At 39.3% G+C, this 17,252-nt stretch overlaps 2 long non-coding RNA genes across 2 annotated transcripts; both read left to right on the forward strand.

The window, feature by feature from the left end:
- Positions 1–7,386: 7,386 nt before the first annotated feature.
- Positions 7,387–9,109, forward strand: LOC126824285 (uncharacterized). Its single transcript, XR_008788460.1, has 3 exons — positions 7,387–7,494; positions 8,365–8,510; positions 9,058–9,109. It is a non-coding gene; the product is annotated as an uncharacterized LOC126824285 (long non-coding RNA).
- Positions 9,110–10,778: 1,669 nt separating this feature from the next.
- Positions 10,779–13,116, forward strand: LOC126824244 (uncharacterized). Its single transcript, XR_007681517.2, has 3 exons — positions 10,779–10,902; positions 11,689–11,880; positions 12,728–13,116. It is a non-coding gene; the product is annotated as an uncharacterized LOC126824244 (long non-coding RNA).
- The last annotated feature ends 4,136 nt before the right edge of the window (positions 13,117–17,252 follow it).

Below are 17,252 nucleotides of genomic sequence, written 5' to 3' on the forward strand. Positions count from 1 at the left end.
TACTAACTGCACCAAATCGCAAAACAATGGGAAAAGATTTATGGCCAAGATTTCAGTCATATTGTTACGATTATTATGTGATTTTTCTACCTTTAAAATCTTCGATGACCATCTCTTGACTCGTGAACTGGGCTTACGCAATAATCTAATATTGCTGGAAGTGAAACAAAATCGTATATATATCACGTGACTATGCATTAGCCGCAGAACACCCGTCCCCCTTGTCGCTTAAAAACGGCACGAAAAATTGGATGATATTCAGTGCTTCAGGAACGCCCGAATTCAGAACACAGAAAGAAGATAGACAGTTAGAAAAACTTGTATAAAAATTTATTACAATGAGGTTAAGTGTCGCGTTTACCTTTTTGACATTCGTAGGACTATCTACAGCAGCATGTAAGTTGAGAATATTTACACCAAGTTTTTTTTCTTTATTTTTATTTATATTTTTATTAGAAAAAAAAAATATAAATGTAATGAAATTTCATTTTTCAAGAAAAATAATTGTGTAATTAAAGAATAATTTTCGGACTTTTCTTAAAGGACAATATTGGTGCCAATCATTATCACATAAGTGTTAGAGCTGGTTAAACACATTCCAAATATACTTTTAACACAGAGACCATTGCTACGATAGCTGAGTAATACAGGTTTCCCGTATCGGAAGTGACGAACGCCAAAGGAAAACACGAGTCGCCGCTCAATATAACTGACTGAAGCGACGAGTGATAACAGATATACGGCCGAATTTCTGCTCACTAATAATTCCTTTGAAGACCAACAGTTGGTGTGTGAGACTGTGAGAGGATATCTGACAATTCATAAAAAGAATTGACTGCCACTAGATAAGAGAACACGAAAGAAAAACAGAAAAAGTCCGTGTATTACCGTGTTTTTATAAGGTATAGAATGAATATAAACAAGGGAATGTACGGACTATTTCTATTTTTCTCGTGTTCTCTTATCTAATGACATTCAATTACTTTATTGAATTGTCAGATATCCTCTTACAGTCCCATATAACAACTTTTGGTCTTCGAAGGAATTATTAGTGAGTAGAAATTCGGCCATGTATCTGTTATCACTCGTCGCTTCAGTCAGTTATACAGAGCGGCGACTCATGTTTTCCTTTGGCGTTCGTCACTTCCGATGCGGGAAACCTGTATTACTCAGCTATCGTAGCAATGATCTCTGTGTTAAAAATATATTTGGAATGTGTTTAACCAGCTCTAACACATATGTGATAATGACTGGCACCAATATTGTCCTTTAAAACAACATTTTTTATGAGAAAAGTGTCACGATCGTGCGCTTTATCCTTTATCATCAGATGGTTCTATTATGACGGATGGTCGTCTGACAAGCTTAGTTGAACGTTAACCATACTTTTGAGCTAGATATCGATGACATTATAGAACGGTTCATCAATACTTGTGCAATACTTGGGGGGGGGGGGGGTGGCTGAATGGTTAGCACCTGCGCGCTGTATCATAAAGTCTGTCATTGAGTCAACTGGCGTGGTGTCGATTCCCTGGTTGTACGTGACAAGGAGTAGGGTCGCCTGTCCAACCTCGTGGATTTTCTCCGGGCCCTCCGGTTTCCTGCCACTGCTAAAGACCCCTACGCGCAAGCGAATTATGGAAATGAAATTGAACCATATGTTAGTCCCGAAATGACCTAGTTTGTGTCGAGTGGTCGTTAAATCCCATCTCTCTCTCTCTCTCTCTCTCTGAGCAAAACTCTATATTTGTCTTGTAAAAGTTGACGTGATGAATTTTCTTCGTTTATTTTGGTGTTTGACACAGTCGCAGTTGGTTTTTGTTTCCTGTCAAAATTGTGCAGAACTGATTTTATTGCATATCAGTAAAACTAAAATGTAGCGTAGTAGGTAGGCCTACATGTATTTAGTATGTTTTTATGTAAAATCCAGCTTTCTGTATTTTGTCAAATTGACCACTGGTTACCCCAGATATACGCCAAAATGACGAAAGAGACGATGCAATATTAACAGGAACAAATTCGCAATGTTTCAATTCTCAAAGAAGAGTTATCTTCAAAAAATGAAATGAAATGAAATGGGGTTTAACGTTCTACTGTTCTGCTCCTATACTAGGCATACGCCATACAGTGTGCTATGAGGGAAATTTTGCCCGGGCAGCGGCACTATAGCCTACTCTTATATCGAATTCCAACTGCCAAGGGATCTTTTACGTGCATTCCAGTGTTTACACGGGACCTCGGTTTTCGTCTCATCCGAAGGACTAGACAGCTGTCCGTGTCAGGCCCTCCGTCCTGCATCACTGACAAGGGGAAACCACGTCGGAAAATCGGGATGAACTTTCTCGGCCAATGCAGGGATCGAACACCCGACCTCCAGGCTAGCGAGCCAGCTAGCCACCGTGGCTCCCTATCTTCAAAAAAGAAAAAAACAATTTTTGCCCGGTTGCATTATTGTCCTTTTTTGGGAGATACGCATACATCGTTTCATTAGTTGTGAAGAGGTGGTAATATCGTTGGACCTTTATTGATAGGTGATGGCTTTTGCCAATAGATAAATTTGTGCTAGGTAGCTTCATCGCGTGCTGTAATGTACACCATCTGTAAAGGAAGCGAAATAAAAGACGCCCACCCTACCCCATAATTTGGTCTCACTAAATCCATGTCACGTCACATTGCCGAGTGTTGTTGGCCACAACAATCTGCAGATTGTTTGCAAACATGTTCCCTTGTAATGAACCAACAATGATTCGGTTCGAATGTGGGATTTGAGGAAGCCGGTGTTGGAGATTTCACCGTTTGGAGACGAAGGGAAGATTTTTGCACGCAGTCGGAGACTTTATGAGAGATCTTACTTTGTGACACAATTCATTAATGTTTGTTTTTCCATTATACCGCATACATGCATTCTCAAGAATATTTCCACCCAGCCCAAGGTCGAGGTACCTTAAAGTTATAAACGCTTAGAATTATCTGGACTGTCCTAGATGTCATATATTAACAGTTAGCATACACACCTGCACGATTCCTGTTTTTGTTTTACCTTTATTAAAAACATTGCAGAAACCATTCTCTTCGCCAGACAGTATCGCTACTGTTTATTATACGCTATCAATAATATCACGTCATGTCACGTGTTGTTACGCCAGGCCACGTCAACAACCAAATTACAGCATGAACAATCTGATTAAAACACGGACTCTATTTCGTTTCGGTTTTTTTATAGTTCAAAATTTCGTTTTACTTGTCTTTACTACACTAGGATCTGGAAGAGTTGTGACTTTACCGACGTACTGGTTGAAGTGGGAGAATAGCCAACGAAACCACTAGAAACGTCAACGCTGATTGATTAATCAATGTCTGTCGTCATAGGTCAAAAGCCGCTCGTACGACCCCTGACGTGAACTTCAAGTACAGCCGGTCAGATCTTCATGTAGTGTAGGTCATTGAAATTATAAAAAAACGAAACGAAATATAGATAATAATAATAATAATAATGAGGTTTTATATAGCGTCTTCTCCATGTTAACACATGCTCAAAACGCTTTTTGTAATGGCTCTACTGGTAAAACTGTCGAAACAGGAAAGTCTTTAGTGCGGATTTAAATTGATTAAAAGTTTGTTGATTCTTGATCTGTTAAGGAAGTTCGTTCCATAATCTAGGACCAGCTGAACTGAAAGACCTATACCCATATGCCTTAAATTATATCTTGGAACAACTAGTGACTGTTTATTTTGAGAGCGAAGTGATCTAATAGGGTTGTAGTCATATAAGAGTTCAGATAAGTATTGAGGAGCTGCATCATTGCGACATTTATACACTAATGTTAGTATTTTGTATTTGACTCGCGCCTCAGCAGGTAACCAATGTAAAAAGCCAGCACATTCTGTCCTTGTTACTATTCGGGCTGCAGTATTAAGAACCTTTTGGATCTTGGCTAGAAGTGCTTGTGGGATTCCATAGAGTAAACTATTACAATAATCAATCCTTGATAAAATAAGTGATCTCACAAGTAGTTTACAAGCGTCAGCAGTGAGATAGTTTCTGATGTTGCAAATACAGCGTAGATGATAGTAGCATGTACGGCATACCATATCAACCTGAGCGTCCATTGTCAGAGAAGGATCAAATATCACTCCAAGGTTTCGAACATTTTTGGAGAAATTTATTTCTGAATTACCAATGGTGATTTTAAGATCAGGTACTAGCTTGAGTTGTTGAGATGAACCTTCTAAAAGAGCCTCTTTTTTATCGTCGTTCAATTTTAGTTTGTTCGCTTTCATCCACTGTTTAACTTCCAGCGAACAGTCAGTAGTTTTTTGTAAGGTATTTCTGATTAGCACTAACTAGTCACATAGGACTAGACACATAGGACTAGACATAGGACTAGACAGATCTGTATTTTAATCATATTGAGGTAAAACCATTTTTTTTAACCGACCGTCGAAGATTTCCAAAATATTAAGGGCTCTTTAACATCACAAAAACATTATGTCCAGGAAAAGTGAGAAAGAAACATGCTGAAATCTCGGACATCTCTTGCTAGTTATCCTAGATGGAAAGATAAACCGTAATTATACATTATTGATATGTACTAGTGGTTACTATCGTGTTTCTCTGTAGATCTAACCTAGTACAGAGTGCGGTGTACCGTACAACGCCGAGTAAAACAACATACGATCAAATTATTATAAATTTATAGAAAATAAATACAGCAAAAAATATGTGTTTTTCGTCATTAACCTAGTTGTTTCATTACAGTCAATTGTCGGGTATAGAGCTTAAAGTATTTATTTTATTATATATCTTATACGCCTATTTAAAAGCCTCTTCGTACAATAAAAAATTATGCACTGCCTTTTCGAACTTTTGGGCAATTGTCGCGAATCAATCAGCATTTTAAGACTTAATGTAGGGAACATTTTGATAGGAAAACGGGACCGTCTTAATATATCTGGTAAATTCCTCATAAAACTGACCAAACTACCACTCTAGTTAGTCTATGTATATTATGTATATAATATAGTGACGGGTGTCGTTCATGAAGCAGAGTGTGCTTATCTTTTCTCGAACAATTGATAATTGATTTATTTTGAAACATCTGACTATTTAGATTGTGAGAATGTACCATAGCAAACTTATTTCGGACCTGGCCAATTTGTGAATAAAGATCATAAAGGGCGGCGACCTTTAAGTCGTGCGAAGACTACTTTTATTTGTTTTGTGTAAACTCCCTTGAACTTTAGAAAAAATACTCACGTTGTGTATACACGTGAGAAACAGAACGAAGCCTCTTTAGACTGGTATGGTATACTTAATCCACCCATATGAATAAATACTATGAATAACAATAGCACACCTAAACTGTAAAATCGTAATCATAAGTAACTTTTACTAATAAGTATAAGTAGTTTATGTAGCTGCTCTCGGACGCTTTACAACCCTATTTGGGGGTACACATTTACATCGTGTATAGGAACCATTGACAGATAGAATTCGACTTAAGCGTAGGCCGTGGCGCCGCTGTCCGGGCAAATTTTCCCCATTAGTCTAATCAGTGCAGAAAAGTAGGAGAGACAGAGACAGAGAGAAATGGGGTTTAACGTCCACTCGACACAACTAGGTCATTTCGGGACTAACATATGGTTAAAATTTTATTTCAATAATACGCTTGCGCAAAAGGGTCTTTAGCAGTGGGAAGAAACCGGAGGACCCGGAGAAAACCCACGAGGTTGGACAGGCGACCCTACTCCTTGTCACGTACAACCGGGGATTCGAAACCACGCCAGTCGACTCAATGACAGACTTTATGATACAGCGCGCGCACGCTAACCATTCAGCCCCCCCCCCCAGGAAGAGTAGGAGTTAAACCCCATTTCATTTCATTTCTATCTAAGGAGTTTTGATTTTCACAAAAATAACAACTTGCATGATTTATCTTATGGATTAAAGTCATGGCTGGTCTTTTACCAACTTTTCTAATATCGACATAGGCAATTTTCACTGGAATCTTAAGTGTAAAACCTGTTTATCACTAGAATCCTTTACATTTGTTTAAATGTGAATACAGCTGTATTTGACAAAATAGTGAAATATATATAGTGTACATAGTGTTACGTGTTTAGGGCATGCAAAACGGAGAGTCGTTCGGGTGGTACTTAAAACAACCCCTGACAGTTGGAATCCGACTTAAGAGTAGGCCGTAGCGGGAACGGGAACTTGGTTTTTCGTACCATCCCAACTACTAGACACTGTCCTTGTCAGACCCTCCGTTCTGCACATTTCTTTTGGGCCTCGATTATCAAAAGTACTATTTTAATATTTATTCGAGTTTTCACAGATATTATCGTGGTGAATTAGCTTATTAAATTTATACGCTTTATTTAGATCAGTACAGCGAAGAAGCCTATTGAGTTTCAGCAATTTCCATTAACTACCTCTAGAGTTATTGCCCTTGTTTCACTTTGTTGAACTCCCTGTCAACGCTCCAATTTCATCATCCGATCTGTATTAAATTTATATGCATTATTTACATTAGTAAAACGAAGGATCCTATTGAATTTCAGCAATTTCTGTTAAACACTTCTACAGTTATGGCCCTTGTTTCACTTTGTTGAAAATTGCAAACGCTCTATAGACAAAAGTTATCCTTCGATCTGCATGAAATTGATATCAGTACCTTGTAAATTCTCCCATTTCCCACAAAGGAATAAATATGCGAACTTTTTCGACTACGTGGACGACGTAGCTGCCGTGGGTGTATGTTTCGTTGCTTGGCAACCTAGCTTTATTAATAACAACATTCCTAGTTAAAGAAACGCGATATCCGGTACCGTACAAGGCGTATCCTGTTGTTATATATACATAATAACATGATATTAAAGGTCATTTCAGAAAGACATACACAACTGGAATTATAAACATCGTGGCTATATAACTCTTTATTATTTTCAAAATTATTAAAAATTATTGAAGTATTAAAATATTTTATTTCTTTAATTTCAGCGTGGGGATACGAGAACAGTGGTATGTATATCTGATATATTTTACCTATCATACAATAACCTAATTACAAATGAAGAAATAAGAATAAGGACTGTGAATTAAGGACTAAAAATTAAGACCACTGAATAAAGAGCCGTTTGGTCTTCCATAATAAGCAAGGCGTTTAATTGTTGCTTATAATTTCATCAACATAAGCAGTATGCTGCTGGAATAGGATGTGGATGCTCTGTCCAATTAGAATTATATTCTTCATCTTATATCGTGGTAAAGATAATTTAATTTTAATTCAAAGTGTGGGGAATTATCAATATATTAATATGTTTCAGGACCGTCAAATTGGGCACAGACTTACTCTACATGTGGCGAGAACAGTCAATCACCCATCAATATTGAGGTTTCCTATGCAACATTACAAGCCAGCCTTGGAAACATGACAATAACCGGATATGACACACCAGTTGCCTTGACGATTAAAAACAACGGACACACCGGTAAGATATGTTAAAATAATATGATGATGTCTGTCCTTTTCTAAGCCTGTGTCCCTTAGCACCCCTAGTGCTGTCTCGTCTTGATAACCGAGATTCTGGGAGCGAACCAATGATTACGGTCATTGGGGAGATATACCAGTAGATTAAAATATCTGTCCCTGAACCTAGTTAGTGGTTTCTCGTTTCATCCGCTAAGGACCACTTTCAAGCCCTTCCAACCTCCATTTTCGTAAAAGATGGGCCTTCCTTTGTTCAAATTTAATTAAGGACTTGGTTAATCGGGGGGAGTCGCGGTGGTTCAGTGAGTAAGGCACTGGCTTACATTTCTTCACAAACTGGGATAACGAAGACGGGCATACGTCATGCAATGAGTGAAATGTTTCAATTGAATTCCAGCTGTCAGATGTTCCTTTACGTTCACGCATAGGTTTAAAACGGAACCCCGGTTTTCGTCCTATCCCAACGACTAGACGATGTTACTTGCCAGACCCTCCGTCCTGCACCCGCACCACTGGCGGAATTCCTCGGCCAACACCCGGGTTAAACCCCTGACTTTCTGGTTAGTAAGCCAGTGCCTTACACAATGACCACCATGACTCCACATGAAATGGGGTTTAACGTCCTACCATTGTGCATCAATTGGGCCAATGACGAAGAGCATACGCCATGCAGTGTGTATCTGGCAGGAGATGTATAGTTCCTGGTAGATTTGAAGTATCAGAATTTTATTACTGTTGTTTAAGTATGATTTTCACTAATCTATGAATGAATGGAATGGCGGGGTTAACATCCCCGTTTCTGACCCAACCGGGCTAATGAAACATGAGTTTCACTAAGCTGTTGTATGTGAATATTTTATTATTATTTCAGCCCAAGTTGACGTCACCGGTGATCAATATATTTCGAATGGCGGCCTTTCAGAACAATATAAACTTGCACAGTTTCACTTTCATTGGGGATCTGATGACACGAAAGGTTCCGAACATCAACTTAATAGCAAAACCTATCCCATGGAAGTAAGTTCTCTTTGAAGAATGTTGCTGTAGTTTTCGTTACAAAATTGAAGAGGCGTACGTAGGTGTGTTATTTGGGCACTGGATCGAACTATCTGCTAGAATATTTTTGGTTCGATCCCAGACGCTTGACAAAAAGAGGATTCGGTTGATTTTTAAAGCCGTCCCTGACTTTTCAAAGGTCACCTCAACGAGACAGTCATACTGGCAACCCCTTCGCTTGATGCACGAAATCAAAGTAAAATAAAATAACATCGTGTTAGCCTGGGGGGGGGGGGTTGCCGAATGGTTAGCACGTGTGCGCTGTATCGTAAGGACTGTCACTGTACGTGACATGTGTTAGTCCTGAAATGACCTAGTTTATGTCCAGTAGACGTTAAATCCTCCCTCTCTCTCTCTCTCTCTCTCTCCTCTCTCTCTCTCTCCCGAGTATTGCTATAATAAATTCAATATAATAATTTATTGAAGTGCTGATATTGTAACATGGATGGGGCAATAAGTATGACCATGAAGCTCTAAGAAAAAAATACTTTCCTGCTTCAATTTCTAGGTTCATTTCGTCCATTATAAAAATTCTCTAGGAAGTCTAGGAAGTTCTGTAAATGAAAATGAAGGTCTTGCTGTTCTTGGATTCATGTTTGAGGTAAGCAATAGAAGTTAATATCGAAGCTATAAGAAACACGTCCTAAGCATATTTCAGTATGATATGGTTAGAAATTAAGATATTAATTGTAAGTATTTTATTAATAATCCAGTCGTTCGGATGGGACGAAAAAAAAAACGAGATTCGTCTTCATGTTGGCGTGAACGTAAAAATGAACTCTTGCCAGTTGGAAGTCGAAACAAGAGTAAACGGTACCGCCGGTGTCAGGGCGAAATCTACCCAATAGCACCCAATAGCACTGTAGGGCGGATACCCGATTTCGTTAACCCAGTTGGTGCAGACATGTAGGAGACTAAACCCAGTCATTTCATTCCATACAGGCCAAACAAAACATAACATTACGACTGGAATATTCTCTTGTAAATTGTAATGCGTGTAAGGCCTAATGTGCTAATATGTATATGTTTTATTTGTAGATTTCAGACAGTGATAATGCCAATTATGCTGATCTTATTTCTAAATTAGCTGACATTACAGCATACAACTCTAGCAGTAAGTATGTTATTGACAATTAGTGGAATATTATTAGGAAAGCAGGGTTAGTTGGCCGAAAGGTGTAATACGTGAGCTGTAATATGGAGGAAAATATGGCAAAACGCACATATAAATGTAATATGAATTGCATTACAATTTTTATTGTAATTTCTAATCCGGGATGTTCTACAAAAGACGTGAGCTCGCGTCTGGTTAGTCCAGTCTACATCAAAAGTACGATTTGACAATGGCATGGTCACCCATAGAAATATAGTCTATATTTCTATGATAAGGCCGCCATTGTACCAGAAGATTTCACCAAGCTCACGAGATGTAACCGCCGTGTCATTTTGTTAAAATTAATAAAAGTTAACATTGTTCCAGAGAGTACGACTGGAATGATCGTGACTGATAATGTACGTTGTGATGTTTGTCTAATTGATTTTATTTTAAATTACAGACCTGGTATCTTTAACCAACACAGCTCTGATGAACTTTATCCCAAGTAATCCAACCAACTTTTTGCGATACAGTGGAAGTTTGACAACACCCTCATGTAATGAAGTTGTTGTGTGGACAGTTTTTACTGATACTATTAAAATCTCAAAAAGCCAGGTACGTTTATTGACAAAACATAGATATGATCTTCTGGAATATGTTGGAATACATCCAATGTAAAATACAGTCTTGTATCTGTGTAAGACACTATGTCCTGGAGTTTTCTCAGTTGTGTTCATTAAAGGGTAATGTCAACATTTGGTGCTTTATGTGTCTTGGACACGTGATACGCAGCAATTACAGGTATAGGAATATATACAAAAAAGGATTTTAAATTGTCCAAATTTGCATAGCGGTTACCAACTGCTCACCTTTCAAGATTCCTTCTCAGTGATATAGTCTCTTGGATCGCTAGTTGTCCGCTGTGATAAGTTAACGTAATGTAACTAAGGACAGTTTAAGATCTGAGAATAAAAATTCAGAATGCTTGGCAAAGTAACTGTACTAATATGAGCATCACGAATACAAAAACACAAGGAAAAATCTTAGGCCTATAAATAAATGAGAAGAAATATGCCGTCTTCTGTAGGCCTAGAGATGATTTTGAATTCTCATAAAATCAATATTTTGTTTTACAGATGGTGGCATTTCGTTCATTGATGTCCTCTGAAACCGATTCCAATAACCAACAATATAATATAACCAACAATTTCAGACCAGTGCAACCGCTAAATTCCAGGCCAGTCTTTTCTAATAACGGTATGTTATCACATATCTTATCCGCCATTCTGGGGATCTCGCTGGCTAAGTGGGTAAGCCGCTGGCTCGCTAGCCTGGAGGTCGGGTGTTCGATCCCTGCATTGGCCGAGAAAGTTCATTCAGATTTCCCGGCGTGGTTCCCCCTTGTCAGTGATGCAGGATGGAGGGCCTGACAAGGACAGCTGTCTAGTAATTCGGATGCGACGAAAAACCGAGGTCCCGTGTACACATTGGCGTGCACGTAAAAGATCCCTTGACAGTTGGAATTCGATATAAGAGTAGGCCGTAGTGCCGCTGTCCGGGCAAAATTTCCCCTTATAGTACACTGTATGGCGTATGCCCGTCTTCATTAGCCCAGTTCGGAGCAGAACAGTAGGACGTTAAACCCCATTTCATTTCATCCGCCATTCTCTTTGGTCAAATTCATCCAAACATTATTTTTTTGATGTAAAACCAGATAATGTGATTAATTTTCAAAGCAAGCGTGTCGGGGGGGGGGGGGGGGTGTAGTGGGACTGACAATTTACAGTGCATTCAAACAGCGTCTAGTTGTTCGGATAGGACGAAAGAGTAGTCCGTAGCGCCGAAACACAGAATTACCACTACATGTGGAATTTATTAATTCTATAATTAAATACGCGTATATGTGTAGTGGCCGTGTATTTATGTAGTGGACAATAGCTTATATCGTAGATCAATAACATGTGGGGTTCAATGAGTTCGGTGCATCTAAAATTTTCCTCGGTTACTGCTTATTCTTCTCTTATATCTGAGTTTTGTTTTCAGTAAATGGTGATTGGTCGAATTTCACTCCATGGACAGCATACGATGACTGCACCGTCATGTGCGGAACAGGTACAATGGACCAATGGCGATCAAGAACATGTAGTAACCCCGCCCCTGCTGATGGAGGTGCTGATTGTATTGGTGTTAGTTTGGAGAACAGAACTATCGAATGTAATACAGATGTGTGTGGGGGTAAGGACAGCAAAATCATTGTGCAATTATATGTGTTTTTATTGCTTGTGAGGCCGCGGTGACTCAGTGGGTACGGATTAGCTGACTAATTCCCGTGTTCGATTCCGGTGTTGGCCGAGAATGTTCATCGGAATTTTCCGTTGTGGCTCCCACTTTTCGTTCGTCTGGGACGACATACCGAGGTCCCGTGTACACCATGACTACAGTTAGCTCCGCTTGTGTACAGACACTAAGCTAGTTGACCGACATTTTAAAGATACTTTCCCCCAAAAGTATTTATTGGGTGGTTATTTCCAATAAAAGTATGGCAATTTTCTTATATACGGTACCGTATGGAAAGTAGTAATATCCAATCTTACTGGAGAAATACTGGATTCCATGAAATACAATGTTTTGAGAAGGATTTGAAGCAAAATTTTGATAGATTGATTAGTTTGAAAATGTTTTTGTCCAAATATAGGACTATCATCAAATCACCCAGAATGTATCTTTAAGTCCCAAATCGACAATTTTAGTCGAAAACACTATGTATATACTCCAAGAATTTTGTTGAGTATTTATTCTGCTTCCGTTTAATAAAATTTAGAAAGTTTATTTAGTCTTTGTGTGTATGACAGTTCTGAAACGGGGTAGAATCGCATTACAAATCAGTATACTAATTTTTGGATATGGCGGTCATTTAGGGCAGAGATCCATTCTCAAGGAATGAAGTAGATGGGTCTCAGTGTACAGAATGTCGTGTACACATGGCGTGTTGTGCTGTCCTATAAAGGCGGACTTCACTATTTGATTGAATATTATATTCGTATTTTCAGCTAAATGTGCAAACTTTATTTCGTATTTTCAGAAACATGTCCAACTGATACAGTTACATATATTGCTCACCCTGAAAACAGCAAACGATATTACCAGTGTGACAACAACGTCGCCAGGAGACGCGACTGTGCGTCAGCCACAATCTGGGATAATGCACAACGTGCATGTGTCCACGAAGTCTCAACAGTGGGCAATATCTGTAGTAATGAAAGTTTTTTAGTCGCCCACCCAACAGATTGCACCAAATATTACATGTGTTCCAGTGGACAACCAGTCGGAAATGCTATGCCTTGTCCTGCTGGTCTCGTTTTCAACCCATCTTTAAGCGCATGTGATTATGCTATTAACGTCCCCGGATGTTAGGCATTTTTGACAATTTTATCTTTGTAATTTGTTCAAATATATTTTTTTTAAAACGGAAAGGGGGGGGAGGAATTTACTTGATTTATCACATAATGATTTGTCGATCTAAATGTACAAATATAATTTTGTTGAAATAGAACTATATTTTTGTTGACGCACAGATATCAGAAATCAAATGAAAAGAAATGGGGTTTAGCGGCCTACTGTTCTGCACTGACTGGGCTAAGGAACACAAGCATACGTCATGCACTATGCTATTAGGGAAATTTTGCCCGAACAGCGGAACTACGGCCTGCTGTTAGTTCGAGCTCAATGGTTCTTTTACATGCCCGTTAATGTGTACACGGGACCTCGGTCTTGCGCCCGATCCGAACGACTATTCGTTGTCCCACCATACTGCACAAATGACTATGGAGAACCACGCCGGAAAACCTGATGCACTTTCTCGACCAAGACCGAGATCGAACACGACGGCTAATTATTGTTATATCAGAGTTAAATTTATTTCCCTTCCCCTGGAGGAAAAGGCGATTCTACAATCTTAAAAAATTGGGGAATTGTGGATAGGATATTGTATTTCTATTGGTCCTTGTCTGGTGTGTGGTCTAGTTAGCATACGGCGGCAAAATGTTCTCCACCCCGCCCATCTGTCTCTACAATCATCGAATATCCTCGCCTCTCGCAGCTGGTTTGTGAGATATGGAGCTATTAGACGATTTTTATACACTGTACAGCCTTACCATACCCTACAAACAATACCAAATAATACTGTCAGAATAAACTTCTACCTATTAAAATATTTATAAAATGTCTTTATATTATCCATTATATGTATCCTATATGTCCTATATTTATGTGTTAACGCGTTGCACCTTGTCATTGAGTCAAGTGGTGTGGTTTCGATTCACCGCTTGTAGGGTCGCCTGTCCAACCTCGCGGTTTCCCCCCACTGCTAAAGAACCCTACGAGCAATCGAATTATTGGAATAAAATTGAACCATATGTTCTGCTCTGACTGGGCTAATGAAGACGGACATACGCCATACAGTGTGTTATGAGGGAAATTTTTACCGGGCTGCGGCACTATGGCCTACTCTTATATCGAATTCCAACTGCCACGGGATCTTTTACGTGTATACACGGGACCTCGTTATTTGTCCCATCCGAACTACTATAGACAGCCGCCCTGCACAACTGACGAGGGGAAACCCCGCCGAAAAATAAAATCCCAATGATTTTTCTCGGCCAATGCAGGGATCGAACACGCGACCTCCAGGCTAGTAGATCCAGCGTCTTACCCACTTAGCCACCATGGCTCCCTCCTTTAAAGGTGGTAAACCCCTAACTCAATATTATCCATAATATTCGGAATTAAATACTCGAATTATAATTCGATATTTGCCCACTAGTACAATAAAAATTGAGATATTTTGGTTGCCAGAAGATTTAGCTCGCGTTTTCCTCATCGAAGAGACAAAGTAAAACTTTCTCTTCAACAAAATTGGTAAGAATACCGTTTGGGTGGTACTTATTTCAATTTGTTCAAATTAACGATACGATAATGTAGACTTTCGCTTAAAGATACATTATGGGAGCGTAGATAAAGAGCTGGCAGTTCTCATTATAATAGTCAAAAACCAGATAATGTAACGGGAATTTGCTGAAAATTTCAGTCAGATTGATCCACTCTAAACCGAGATTTCAGCGATTGAATTTTCGGTATAGCCTCCATCGTCATTACTAAAATCGGTACGATAAAAACATAGTCTCGATTATCCACTTCATGATTAAATAATGAATGGAAGTCGAGCAGCAAATCGGAACCTAATCCAATAAACATCGCAGGCTAGCGATGACATCGAGAGTTGATCATGGTCTGGATAAGTTAATTAATGTCTAATTGATAATTTAGATAACATTTACATATTGTATGTTTAATCTTTCGAATCCTAATTAAATCATATCGAGCTAGCTCCACCAGTTAGCAAAGTAACACACTATAGATCAAAATGAAATGAAATGAAATGAAATGGGATTTAACGTCCTACTGTTTTCCTCCGAACTGGGCTAATGAAGACGGGCATACGCCATACAGTGTGCTATGAGGAAAATTTTGTACGGGCAGCGGCACTATGGCCTACTCTTATATCGAATTCCAACTGTCAAGGGATCTTTTACGTGCACGCCAATGTGTACACGGGACCTCGGTTTTTCGTCTCATCCGAATGACTAGACAGCTGTCCTTGTCAAGCCCTCCGTCCTGCATCACTGACAAGGGGGAACCACGCCGGAAAATCTGGGTGAACTTTCTCGGCCAATGCAGGGATCGAACACCCGACCTCCAGGCTAGCGAGCCAGCGTCTTACCCACTTAGCCACCGTGACCCCTCCCCCCCCCCCCACTATAGATCAGTACTATTTAATATTCTATTTGGACCTAAATCAAAGAGGTTTAGCACATTTACGAGATTAATGAGTCCATTATAATAATGATAATAGTGATGCCAATAATTATAACAGCTAACAAAACAAGATTATATGAAGACCTTGAAGAAAGTAGAATAAAAAAAAATGGGAAAAAAAGGTTGAAGGTAAAAAAACAATAACCATTTTATTCAATAAAACTAATTGTTTCATATGCCTTATGTCTTCATTAATGATGACGAAAAAAAGGAATAAAGAAAACAGTCGATTTTATTTAGACTAATTAATGAGGTTAAATGAAAGAGTATTATTTTGGTCGATAGTCTTTCTACACAATTCACCGACTTATTAGGGATCCACGTGTACTCAGATCATGAGGTCCGCCAATGTGTCAAGTATCGTAGTTTTCGATCCATTGCTGGCTTATCTGTGGCTAGGACTAAGGTTGCCTGTCAAACTCGTCAGTTTCTTCGGGTTCCTCCCACTGCTATAAAGTAGGCTACCATACGTTGACTCAATGGCAGACCTTATGATACAACGTGCACGTGCTAACCATTCAGCCACCCAACCTCCCTTAGGCAGCTTTGGGAATATTGAGGGGTGTAAACGTATAACAGCCTCCGCAATTAAACCCCGGAAAAAGAAGTTGGCAAAAAATAATTCAAGAATAGAAAATTCGTGATTTTGTCACCCTGGTATGATTTGATTTTTAGATTAGAATCTTAAATTTTGGAGGACAACACCAGACCGGGTTTGAGTTAAACAAATGTGGCCGAGGTGGTTCATTGGTTTTATATCCATCACTATAGTGCGAAACCAAATGGACACAAACTCAACTAGTTGACGATTTTCAATCCATTACACCTAATTCAGATGGGTTGAAATAAAATGGGATTTAACGTTCTACGTTTCTTTAAAGATCGGGCCATTGGAGAGTTGCATACGGTATGTACTCTTATTTCGAATTCCAACTGTCAAGGGTTCTTTTTTTATGTGCACGCCAATGGGCTTAAGTTTTCCATTCCATACGAACGACTAGATACTGTACTCGTGAGGTCCTCTTTCCTATAGAACAAATAAGGGGAAACTACTCCGGAAATCTTTAGAGGAAATGTCTCGGGTAACAACAGTAACGAGCCCGAGCCCTCTTGGTTAATTAAATGAAATGAAATAGGGTTTAACGTCCTACTGTTCTGCTCCCATGCTGGGCTAATGAAGACGGGCATACGCCATACAGTGTGCTTTGAGGGAAATTTCGCCCGGGCAGCGGCACTATCGCCTACTCTTATATCGAATTCCAACTGCCAAGGGATCTTTTACGTGCATTCCTATGTATACACGAGACCTCGGTTTTTCGTCTCATCTGGAGTACTACTCTTGCTTAATGCATTGTTTTCTAAATCAAATTGCATTATTTTGTCACCACTCTACCATGGTTGCTAGGGAGGGGACGGTCCGATCCTGTTTTAATATGTTTAGCAGTTCATGTGGTATACACACAGATACGATTAGTACAATTCAACACAAGACTTTGGGGTTCAAGAACACTTGATTCAAACTTGGTCCTTTCGGCAATAATATATGGTTAAATTTGATTGCATGTAGAGGTCTTTAGCGAGAAAACCCACGTGATCGGGCAGGCAACCCAACTCTTGTCATGTACCAGCTGGGAATCGATACCACACCACTTGACATAAGGACAGATCTTATGGTCTAAAGAAAACGTGTTAAACTATTCGGCCACTCCACCCTCGAGATTCAGATTACAGCA

Source organism: Patella vulgata, chromosome 6, assembly GCF_932274485.2.
Source record: "Patella vulgata chromosome 6, xgPatVulg1.2, whole genome shotgun sequence".
In the NCBI taxonomy this organism is placed as follows: Eukaryota; Metazoa; Mollusca; class Gastropoda; family Patellidae; genus Patella; species Patella vulgata.